General features: G+C 40.8%; 1 protein-coding gene across 1 annotated transcript in view; it reads left to right on the forward strand.

Annotated features, from left to right (window-relative positions):
• PDE3A (phosphodiesterase 3A) overlaps window positions 1–12,695 on the forward strand; it is a 266,558-nt gene that overhangs the window by 23,157 nt on the left and 230,706 nt on the right. The window lies entirely within an intron of this gene.

Genomic DNA, 12,695 nt, shown 5'->3' on the forward strand with positions numbered 1-12,695 from the left:
GATAACAGCTGACATGTGGGTCTCTGGTCTCACAGGGAGTTTGGAATTGCTCAAAATTGTTTAAGAAAATACGTCTCGATAGTGCAATGACTGTACAGAACTTTAGTGATGGGGGGGCAGGGAAGATTTTGCTCAGGAATGTTACAGTCTTTACAGACCAGCAGGTTTCCAGGACCTGATTAATTATCATTGTGTAATGCTGCAATATACAAGCGGGTGGGCTAGCTCACTCAGGACAAGGTATAGAGATTTCTAACATTGTGCTTCCTCGAGTGGTACAGACTTAAAACCACACCTTGTGCCAGCCTCAGTTGAGGCCACTAGATCCATTCCTGATTGTGTACCAGATGTGGAATGAAGCAATCAACCCCCAAAGTAGTGATGCTTTTAAAAGGCATAGGGAAACTTCAGCTGCATGAGGTTTCCAGTGTGATGTCAGTATCTCCTACTTGTTTGTCTTTCTGGGCTGTAACTGAGAAAACTGCAGTTAAGGCACAGAAGAATATTTTATTGACTAAGGGACTAGTTTGTCCTAGAATTAAGTGTCTTTTGATATTCAGCTATTTATACAGATAGTTACAAAGTACTATTACCTCCCTTGGTAGGCTACCATCCATACTAGAAAGATGTGTGGTGACCACACTTGTTCAGTAAAGTGGCTGTAAGACCAGGAGGGATTTCAGGATGCATTTTTTACAGGAAGATTGAAATAACTCTTTTTTCTTTCTGCAGTGCCACGCCTTGTTGCAAAGAATGGCCAGAATCCTGGCTTCTCACTTGTCTTGCACTCAAATATTTGTATGCTGTAGGACATGCGAGTTCTCCAGGTCATGCTCAGTGGGGTGAAACCAGCCTGCAGCAGCACCTCGAGCATATCAGCGGCTGTGGCTGGTGCACACCCCCCCCCCCCCGCCGCCCCCGCCACAAGTGCATCCTCAGCAGGAGGGAGCCCACTCTGCTTCATGTGCTGCCTGCAGGCAGCATCTTTCCTGAGGGTGCTGTTGGCGCGATGTCCCTCTGCTGTATCCTGCTTTGCTTACTTTGTGGCTAAAACCTTCTCTGCTGCTTGTTAAATGACAGTGAAGCCACCACTTTCGGTCTTTATTACCATTGGTAAGTGCATTAAAATAGCTTGGAGGCCTGGCAGTAACCTTACAGCTGACATTTAAATTTGTCCTCTTTTTCTTTTTACTAGCATAGAGGTCTGAATTATGTCTGGCTCATCCTGCCTCCTGGCTCCACAGATGCTGGTGAATGCTTTGGTGAAGATGTGCACCAATTCTTAAGGGCTACCCATGAGCTCCTTGATATAGTGGCTTTCTTGGGGCTGCAGGAGCAGCCAGTTTAAAATGAGTTGCTACTATTACCTGTACTTGCTGAGCATCAAGGTGTTGATTTCACTGCTAATGCACAAGTATCTGTTCCATGATGTTTCATCTTCTGATAGAGATTTAATACTCTAAAATGCCCTGTCATTTGTCTCACCTTATTGGGTCAGGCACATAATGTCTGTCTTTTATGGTAGTGGATTATCCTGCTGACACTCTTGCATTTTCCATCAGCAGCCTAATGTGTGGATGCTCAGGTCCACTGGTGTGGGTGGCAGCACACAAGCAGTTAACTGTGGCTCAGCTCTTCAGAGGTAACACCTAGTTCAGTCACCTCAGTTAACTTTGAAGCACATGGCAAATTTTGTGAAATTAATGGACTTGTACTCAAAACATTGCATACAAAGAAGTATTTTATGTTCCAGATGTTTTAAATTGCCTCTGTATTTATAAAAGTGATACTTAATCAAAGTAACTCTGAATAGTTTTTTGATGAAAACTGAAATTTATTTGGAATGTTTGTGTTGGGGAAAATGCTAGTAAAACTTTATTCTGCTTGATACAAATGATTTATTTCAAGAGCACTTTATGAACACATTACTAGATTTTTACAGAATTAAAATGTAGGAAAAGGGTTCGGAAATACCTGGGAGTAGCTGTAGTGGGAAAAGTAGCTTGTCTATGTGGAGAATAACTGTTTGCTTATAGGAGGAATTGTGCTGTTATCTCAGGTGAGAGATGTACCTAACAAGCACTTAAAGGGCATCATTTGGAGCTGCTGGTGATGCTGAGATTCCTGGTGACTTCCCTTCAAAATAAAAAGGCGTTTGTGCAGTCAAGCTAAAAAAAAAAAAGAAAAAGTCCAGTGTTACTGAACAAATTCTTTTAATGTTTTGATTTTGATGTGAGCAACAAAAACAGGGTAATGAGTTTACATGGAAATATTATTTTAAAGTGTTCTAGGTCTCCCTTTTAAATCCGTGACAGCCACCAAGTATCTGCAGAGTCCAGACTTGACTGACATCCTCGAGAGTGAGAAGCAACTGGGGGCGAGATCAGCTCATCTGCCTGCTAAGAGGTGCAGCCACTCTTTGGCTGCTTGGCCGAGAAATGGGAAGGAATAAGTAGTGATATAAATAGGTCAATGAAAGGCTTTAACTGCATAAGGAAGTCTGTTCTGTAAGCCTGGTAATTCTGTAAGCTGTTGGTGACCGTATTGTCTGCCACACTGGGAGTTCTGCTGTCGCTGCTTCGTGAAGCGGAGGTGCCGTGGGGACCCAGGGAGCTCTGTCCACACTTCACTTGCTGAGTCTGAGCGACTGAGGAACCGGCGGGTTTGCACAGCAGTGGCAAGGTGGCACCTGCCCGCGTGTGCAAAGAGTCCTTTGGCCACCTCAGGAGCTGAAATGTGAGGAGGTGCTGTAGAAGGGTCAGGGCAGGAGTCTGTGAAGCTGACTTCTGCTGATACAATAATGTTCACGTATTGGTTTTTGGCTGAGATGTGGGCATTTTTTTTCCCTTAAGTTCTGTAAAGTGGTTTTGGTTTTTATTTTGTTTTTTCTTTTTTTTTTCTTAATGATAGACATTGTTACCGTAGGTGGGTTAGCGGTCTGATTTAATTTGCTCTCAAAGAGCAGTAATATGCCATACATTTTCCCTTCACGTTGAATTCCAGGGTTTGGTTTACTTTTTTTTAATCTTTCAGCCACTGAAAGAACGATGCATGAAATTTTATGGGAAGTCACTTTTTACAGAGAGAGCCAAGTATCAGAGACGGAGGTTAAGTTTTTTCAGTTCTTCGCTGTAGCATGTTTGATGCAACCTTCTGCCTTTTGTTCTGTGCAGTGGTATAAAATCAAAGTACAAGAAACCAAGGACAATAACAGGTCTGAAATCAAGCACCACTACACTGCATGTTAGGACCTATTCAGTCTTTTGCTCTTTCAGCCTTATTTTTCATAGTCTTTCAGTTTATGCTTGATACCATGTTTCTTTCCCAAATAACCATGACATAAGTATTTAGGACCTTTACCATTTTTATGTAGGCTAAAATTTTCATGAATACCTAAAGCCTAAGCAACTTTACCCCCCTATTAGCTGTTCTTTTATGTCATCAATTTCCAGGCTGTTCAGGCAATTTCTTGATAACATTTTGCTCAAAGAATGAGTGATGTGTTGTGCATGGTTATAGCAATTTGGACAGTACGTACTTAATTCAGTTTCTTTGAGATGCAACATCTTCTGAGAGACAGCAAGAGATTGCTAACTGCCTTCTTCTATCAGAGATTCATTTCCATTAGTCTTTTCATCTAGTATTAATACTTAAAAATAAGAGATTAATTTACTAATTTCAAAAGGGACTCTTGTGTAATTTCAGTGTCTGTACCTTCTGAAAGTCTATCTTGACTATTGAGTAACACCCTACATATTTCAAACTCTGTAATCAGAAGATGAACCAATTGCTACAATTAAATGGGAAAAGGTCTGAGAAATGAATGTAATTACTAACACATTTCCTGATGATGGGAGAGCAACTGTATTTTTAAGATCAAAGAGGAAAAAAGAAGACACTTTGTCAAGACTAAGCATTGCAAGATGGTCATGCAGCATCCAGAAAGCAGATATTTGAACAGGGGTAGAAATTGCAACTGCCAGAAAATGAATAAGCAACAACATTTGCATCATTCTCAGGATGGCAGATTGTTTCTAAGAACTTGCATACACTGGATATTTTTATAAGAAAACTCCTAGTGACCTTGGACACCCAGTTGTATAATTGTTTAATCTCTTCAGAACAGTTAGTATAAATATGCTGGTACATATAATGCTTCTTTGAACAATGGTAATTCTTACCTTTGCTTCTTGATTTTATAGTTTGAGTGTTTTGTTTGGGAGGAGATGTGCATGCCTGGAGGCTTTTTCTTTAGAACTAGTGTTTTTAAAGGACTACCACATATGTGGATTCTGTTAATAGGGAGTGTTACTGTGTAGGACAGTGATTTGTTGTGCAATCAGGATATTGTTTACTATCAAGGAAAAAGAAATTGCCTTGATCATTTGGACAATTTGATCAATATATTATAGGAATAAAAAAAATTCTATTTCTGTCTTAGAATTTGTTTTTATAATGGCTGTATGTGTGACTTAAATCCTCCATGTTTTAAAGATGATGACTGTGCCATTGTTGTTTGACAGCCCCAAGGAAAATGATAAAAGCCATAAACAGTAGTTAGTGTGCCCACCCCAAGTACCAAAACAGCAACATACAGGCAGTCACTGCCCAGCTTTTACTGGTTGTTGATCCTGAGGCTTTGTATTTCCCTGTACTTCATTTCTCACAGGTAGAAATAAAACAACACACATTGTTCCTTGAACTGCTTTGTGATAAGGTGCAATCATAAGTGTTGCCCTCTGCGTGAGGGCAGTAAACCTGTTAATTCTGTCTTTGAGAATGAGGCTGCTGTTGTTTTGCTTGGTCTTGCTGCTGTGGCGGTAAATGCTGGTTTTACCACTGCCTAAATTAGGACAAAAACCAGGGACTCAGTTGTTCATACTTAACTTGTTGCTGGGGAGGCCTTTGCTGCTGCTTCATGCAGAGCAGCTCTGCCTTACAGCTGTGTATTGTGCTTGTTTATGTTTTTTCTGTGTTTCTTCTTGTGCAGACCAATCCATGTGGGCAGGACTGAAAGGTGCAGGTCCAGTCTGTTCAAAGATGAATAGGAGTTAGAGCAGTGTCTTGCTAAGGCAGGGGGTTGCATAGGTTTATGTTGGTAGAGAACTACAGATACAGGGGACCCTGACTGTAACCTCATTCCCAGCTTGCTCCAGTTAATCGCAGCATGAAGTATTGCCTTATGAAAACAGTGACATTTTCTTGATTTGCCAATGTTTGTCCTTTCCTTTCTGCAGTCCTTAACCTCTTTCCTTGAAGACAGATGCAGAGATTTCTGTAAAAGAGAGGGAACTGAAAAGCAGATGAAAAGAATTTGTCAAAGCAAGCACTTTTCGTGAACTCAAACTAGTAGTAACTCTCTTTTTCTGTCCTCCAGGAGGCTTGTTGTTGTGTTGTTTCATGCCTGGGATGGCTGAGGGTGGAGGTCTGTAGAGCTCCTGTGAAAGGGCTGTATGTGATAAGAGTGGGAGGCACAGTGTCATAATTAACACTGTCAGAAAGTTGATTTGTTTTGTTTTTAATGTGACTAGTGTTGTATTTCCAGCATATTGTATTCATTTTCCTTTTATTGTGATCTGATAGTACACCCTGAGCTCAAACCAATTTTTTAATCCTGAAAATGCTCTCAAGTCAAATCTGGCTGTGGGAGTTTAGGCCTCTAGTAGTTTAGCGTTGCTTCACAGCTGGAAAAAGTTACTTTTTTTTCTATTAAAACAGGCATTAACTGGCTTTAAGAGACTTAGGATCTTTTCATCTTAAGAAACCTCCTCAGTAATAGAAAGAGCTTATATTGTGATGGTCTGCTAATCAAAATGAAGATGTCCTGCTTTATGGTGTTTCCGAAGCATTGAGTGTAATGAAATACTATCACAGAATCACAATGTTAACAGAAACAGGATCTCCATTCTTTATGATACTCAATGAGAAAAGTTCTGAATTAGATGCATATGTGAAACCTTTTGAATCCTTTGGTAAGTTTTATTTGTTGATTGCATGTTTAAAGTTTGATCCTTCAAGCTTTTGATCCTCCTTGCTTGAAGGAATCATGAGCGCAGGATTGTTTCTGCCTTTCCCGTCTACAGCTTTCTGGAGGCTATGCATACATTGGCGTAAAAATATTCCTGTAGCCTTCGGGTTTGTTTTTCCTCATCAAGTTTGTTGTGTGTGGCTCTCTTATGTGACATCTCATATGTCTATCCAAAAGTGGTATTTGACTGCAAGCTGATTTTGGTCTTTGCAAAAGCCATATTCAGGATGGTTAGACTTCTTGCAAAAAGCACAAGTGTGTGTGCTCCCCTGCTTACTCGTTTCTGATTGCTCATTTCTTAAACAGCTTTTCTCCTTAAACAGTTTGCTGGTGCTCCTGTTTGGGGTTTCTGTTCTTGTTTGTTTTTTTTTCTTCTTCGTGGAGAGAGGTTTTGTGGTACTTCTTTTTTCAGTATAAAGTATTTAGGCAACATGTAGAAACATGTGAAGCTGGAAATACTTCTGATTTTAGATATACATGTATACACGATGTGTAGAAATACATTTTGTACTTTATATGTAATATTATAATATTCAATTGCATTGATGTACATCCTGACATAAGGCTCTTTCATACCTGGGTACTTTGATATTTCCTCTTTGAGTTTGATTGCATGTCACAGCATTAATTCTTTATATGGTGACAGTTGGTCAAGGACTTTGAGAGGTGGAACAGACTGAAGTAGGATCCTTTCCACACGCTATGTTATAATGAGATGATGTATTTATCCAGTGGGAAACATGAAATAATGACCCCAGAACAACTACTTAGGCATCTCCAAGTCATACAACTAGCTTGTTATCCCTGTGGATAATTTTTTTTTTTTTTTTTTTTTTATTACTGCTTTGACTGGGCATTTGAAAGCATTGACTGTGAATCAAATGTATTAATTTTTGTTATATCCCCATGGGAAATTTGTAGGTCCTTACATTAAAGCATTCAGTAGCTCGGATTTTGGAGCAGTTTGGTGGTTTATTTTAACAAATGGCAGATTTTGCTCTCTAACTGGAAGATGCTAATATGTAAATGTGCTTGGGTGGGAGGAGGATTTGTGTGTTCATTTTGGTTTTGAAGCCTGGAAGTGTATGCTTGCAATTAAGAATATGATATATTTTTATACTTGATTTGAATTACCACTTTGTTCTCTGGTGAAGAAACTCTATTCAACTAAGGAGTCAAACATCCCTCTTAATTATTCCTCATGTTACAGTGATATTTAGAGGCCTTAAGAAGATCAAGATCACCTTGTACCTGACAGTATATATACATGTTTTTAGGAGATGCCATCCTAATCTGATTCTTTTATTAAATATAGTGTAAATAAACAGTGATATAATGGGACAAAGTCAAACTTCCTAACATGATTATTACCTCTGGCCTCTAACCTAGAGATATGCACACCTGCAATACTGGTAGCTGGGGAAATACATTCTCATCTAACGTGAAGGGGAATCTACTCCCTCTTGTATGGCGGCTCCTCTCCCTGTGGCATTGTCTGTCTGTGGGTGACTGAAGCCCCGTGGGCTGAGCAGGGGTGATACTGCTGATGGCGGTCTCTGTCACTGGTGCCCTTCCTGGGGCGCTTCCTTTCCTGCTCACCTCCCAGAGAGAAACAGTGGTAGACTTTCTGCTTGACGGGACTCAGAGGTTGTTAAACCGATTGAGTTTTAACTTCAGAGGTGTGTTGAATTTCCTCCTTCTCTGAGGCCAGTCAAGTTGGTTTACATATTATATGTCTTAGAAACCCTCTTTGTTTGTGATACTTTTTACCTACATCCCTTCCACTCCTGCAGAGGCAGCTGGGGCAGAGTTGGGTTTCTCTCCCTGGTGCTGTGCTCACGTGCTGCCAGAGTCAACGCCGTTCACACCAGGCAGCCCATGGGGCTTCCCTTTGTGCTGCCGTGCCAAAGGATGTCCTTTTATATCAGTACAGTGCTTAACCTATTATAAGCATTTGCTTGATGTGTGGTATTTCATTTTTATCTTACTAGTCACCTGTATATCAATGCAAGCCTGGGAATTTTTTTGTGTGTGAATTTTTTTACCTCTGTGTGTGATTTCTGAACTCTATTTTCAATAAATGGAAAAAGTATTTTGAAAAATAGTGAGTCAATTTAATTATGCTGCGTTCCTGCATCTTTTTTCTGCAATGGTAGTTGGACACCTAAATAATTTATTGTGCTATTCAAAGGACCCTGAATGTCATAGGATGGGAATTGAGCACCACCTAAAAATCTAGGATCTTTTCAATATGTATAAATTGGGCTGGGTAGATGGATTTAAAATCACAGACCATCAAATGTTCTTTTATTCTGCTCTTCCTGCTAGTATTTTGATTCATGTGATAACAGGTTTTCCATAAAAAGTGTTTATTTCTAGCCACAACTTCATAATGTGAGGTCCTTTACAATCCTTACACCTGCCTAAGTCTTTCTTGGGACAGATAAAAATGTTGGTGAAAATATAAATTTTGTTTCTTGTTCCTGAGATCTAAGTTGGTCGCAGCTGCTGGAGTTGCATGGCTCAAACCATGCGAGTCCAGCAGCTGGAGGGACCAGAGGTGTTGTAAATGCGAATGATGTTTATGTCCCTTTCAAGCATACATTTACAGTTGGTTATGTGTAGTTATGTAGTTCAGTAGGACTTGTGCTGACAAATACTTTTTTCAGGTTGCTTTTAATGGGCCCCTTGGTGATAAAGGTTTGGGTTTCTGCTGGTTAGTGTTGCTGTTGGCACAGTGGTATTCCTTTTCCAGATGGAAACTGTTGCCTGCTTCTTTTCTGCTGGAGGAGGTGGGCAGGAGGCTTGTATGTGCCACCAAGTCTGTCCTGAGGCCATGGGAGCTAAGGTCACTCCTGGAACTTTGACTTGTGTGTCACAATCAGCTTTTCAGCTGGGAAATAAACTTATGTTTATTGCTGTCGTGCTTCTGAAACAAAGATTGAAAACATAGAGAGATTTGCAAATGAACTTGGAAGAACAGTTGGTTCGTTTCACAAACTGTCCCAGAAGAAGTCTATATGCAGGAGGAGGAAGAAAATGCATGCTAGCACTAGAGGAGATTTTCAAAGATCCCAGTTTGTGTATCGACACATCACTGGTGGCTGAGACATCTGTGAGCTCTCAGACTGAGCCTCTGAGCAGCTTTCCCAAGGAAGGAGTGGCAAGAGCCCTTTGCAGGCAACCTCCTCTGCTATAGATAGCTTTATGGGTGCTTCTCTCTCTCCCCCTATGCTGCTACAGGTTGTCCCACATGAAAAATAGGCTCTTGGTCAGAGTTAGGTCTGGTCTAGTGGTCGTGTTTCCTTGATGTCAATGGTGTTGCATGTCTTTACCTCCATTATGAATTTCAGCTGTTGCATAGCACACTTCAGATACCTTAAATCCTGTTGTTCATATGTATCTATGAGCCTAGCACTGTGAAAGGCCCTGCAGTAGCTGTTGAATGTACTTTGACAAACGGGAAGAATAAGAGAATAGCAACAGAATAGCTTTTTGCTCCTTAGAGATCTGCTGTCATTTTCATCTCTCCCCTATAGAGGACAGGTATGTTGCAACCTCCTAGAGAAGTGAGATAATGTGCTATTGGTTGTCTAGATTGCTTGTGTCGGTTTTATGCTGTTGCTGCTACTACTACTATTTAGAAAATTGCCCCTTCTGGCTTTTTGTTAACCCCCCTCATGGAGCTTACGCATATTTCTGTTCAGCAAATGTCCTGGCTGTGCATTTTTACTGCTGTTGCCAAATTACTGTTTTCAGAACAGTTTCCCACACACGTGCAGTAGCTGACCAAATGTGAATAGCTGTGTTAGGAATAAATAGGGTTCAAAAAATTCAAAGTTGTAAATAAATGTTTCTCTCTTTTTAATCCTCTTCCTTTACTGTCTGACTTGTAAATCCTGGCCTGTCATATACATGACAAACAAGAGGCCATTGAGGTATTGAAACTATAGTGTTAGATAAAGTATAATAGTAAAGAAAATGCAGGTTTTCCAGCTATGCTCCTCCTAATACAGACTGCTTTATTTTTCAGTATCTTATGTATTTGACAACAGGACACCAATTTTATGTGCACTGCAATGTAGTGAAAGACTTAATTAGCTCTCGTAGTTCTTACTAGTTTGAAAGCATTCTATTCTCACTTCTTAATAAGAGAAGGAGAGGTTATGGATATTAGTTCAGGGTGGCTAGTGGTCTTTGTGCCTGTGAGCTTGCATACAGCAGTAATGCTGGGCAAAATGCTCTTGCGCTCCTAAAGCATCCTCCTCCATGGAGATCTGCTCTCTTTTGTGTCTCTTGTGAAATATCAATGGCTGCATTTTGTTGCTTGCTGGGCTGTAGGACACCCTTCTTTTGCTGAACTCGTTAACCACCCTGTAATGTAAATTAAGGAATTTCTGGGTAGGGAATTGTGGAGTGTCTTTGTGAGCACACAGTGGCAATGCTGGAGGTGCTGGCTCTGCAGTAGGCCCATGGAGTTTGGTTGGGTTTATTTGTTTGTGAGTAGAAGGCTATAATGTTTTCATGCAGGTTTTGGCCAGTCAGGAGGTCCATGTGTAACTGAATCCTGATACTGGTGACACCACGTGTAATGCTCTGTTTTGGTTGCCACCTGTGAAATATAACTGTGGTTGGTTTTTTGTTTTGTTTTGTTTTTTAATACTCGGTCTAACATAGGTCAAGACTGAGTAATTACAGTTTTACTGTCCAGAAAAAAGAACTATTGCTGAAAAAAAAAAATAAAAAAATTACAAAGGCGGGGGTTTTTTCTCCCTTAAAAACTTGTAAATGCAATAGATAAGAAATTCAAGTAGAAATAGATCATGCATTAGATAAGAAATTCAAGTAGAAGTAGATCTGCTCAATACATGAGTGTAGCCATAGTAATGTTAGTGCCCACAGATCAAAGGAAGGAGTTTGATGTTTAGTAGGCAGGAGTATAGATAAATTGACTCATAAAAATGCTGTAGGGTTTAATATTTTGGATGTTACTAAGCATTAATTTTTAGGGATTGTATGTGTGGCTAACATTTGATTTAGGGAAGACTGCTAAATCAGCCAGAAAGAAGTAAATAATATTTATAATCACACATGTCTTTAAAAAAGGCAGCAAGTAAATGACAGAAAATAGGGTGGATGTTATTGTAAGGAAAATTGGTAACTGTTTGTCTTTTTAGATACATATTAATAGTTTCCATAAAAGCTGGTATAATGGTGGAACAGGAAAAAGATACATCCTGTCAGCTTTAGGAACTTGCATGTTGAATAATAAGTGGGTCTGGCTGAAAAATGAACGCTATGCTAGATTGAATGATGAAGCCCTTTTCAGCTTCCCAAAATGCAGATGGGTCTTAAAATACCGAGCTTTTACATATCTGTGCATTGTTCCTCAAGTTGCTCTATTCTCCATCTGTGCTCGAGAAGGCGGGTGTATGAAGTGGAAGACACCTTGCTGCTTGCCCAGCGTGCCCATGCTCTCCTCCCAACCCACCCATGTGTTAGGCCATGCTCTGGGTCTGGGCTCAGCACTGCGTACCAGCTGCTCACGCACTCAGCTGGGTTGTGAGGCTTCGCGTTGAGGGAGTTTGTTTGGTCCTATCAGAATATCTTTGGTATGCTCTGGAGATCTGGCTGTCAGCGTCTTTGCTGTCTGCAAAATGAGGAAATGCTCATGGCAGGGAAGAAAGCCAGAAGTGTTAGTATTTTAAAGCGTGGGAGACTTCTTTTATTTTTGTGTTGTATGCTTGCTGCATGTAAGTGTGGATTGCAGCAGTCGATGGGGTCCTACTGAGAGCCTGCCTGGCTTGTTCTCCTCTTTTAGCTTTACATTTTCCATCCTTTATTTTTTGTGAGGGCTGTCCTGGCTGGCCAGACTTGCTCTAGGACCTGCCACTGAAGAAGTGAAATTTTAAATGAGCTTGCTGCAGGAAGGAAGGCTGGACGAGTGCTCCTCCAGGAACGCTCCAGACTCGCTGTTGGACTTCGCACCTACTTCTCCATGCAGCAATGTGCGCGGTCTGACTTCCAGATCAGCTGTGCTTACTCATATTCTTTGCCTTGGACTAGAAGCTTCAGATATCGAGGAAAAGCTACGTGACTGAAGAGAAAATAAAAAGCACACAGATTTCCCACACTTCTGTATTTGGTTTCCTTGCCAGTGGCTGTCGCGTGAGATGTTGATACCGCTACACCCAGTCCTGCACAGTTGTGCCGACGCTGGATGTACTCCAGCTTGTTGAAGGAAATATTATTCTTTTTATCCCTTCCCTGAGGGTAAAAGTCCTTCCGTGGTCCATTTAATTACTGCAGGTTATTGTGATTGAAATTTCCACTATAAAGATGGGTGCCAGGAATCACAGCGTGGTTTGTTCTGGAAACCTGACCCTACGCTTACTGATTTTGCTGGCATATTTGGGTTGGTCGGGAAGCCGTTTCCCCTCCTCCACTCTTACCTGCATAATTCTGTCAACAGAAACTCAGGTGTAGCTGCACTTATTCCAAGCACGGAAGTCCTTTTGGTGCTGTTGCTAAGCCTCCTGCAGAGTCTTCTGCCAAAATAAGCTGCGTCTTGGCTAGGTGATGGCATTTACCTGTATGGCAAAACTAAACCATCAAATCCTTTCCAAGACCCTGAAGCAAGCACTCAGCACTTTACCAGTGTGTGGAT

Source organism: Columba livia, chromosome 1 (assembly GCF_036013475.1).
Source record: "Columba livia isolate bColLiv1 breed racing homer chromosome 1, bColLiv1.pat.W.v2, whole genome shotgun sequence".
Classification (NCBI taxonomy): domain Eukaryota; kingdom Metazoa; phylum Chordata; class Aves; order Columbiformes; family Columbidae; genus Columba; species Columba livia.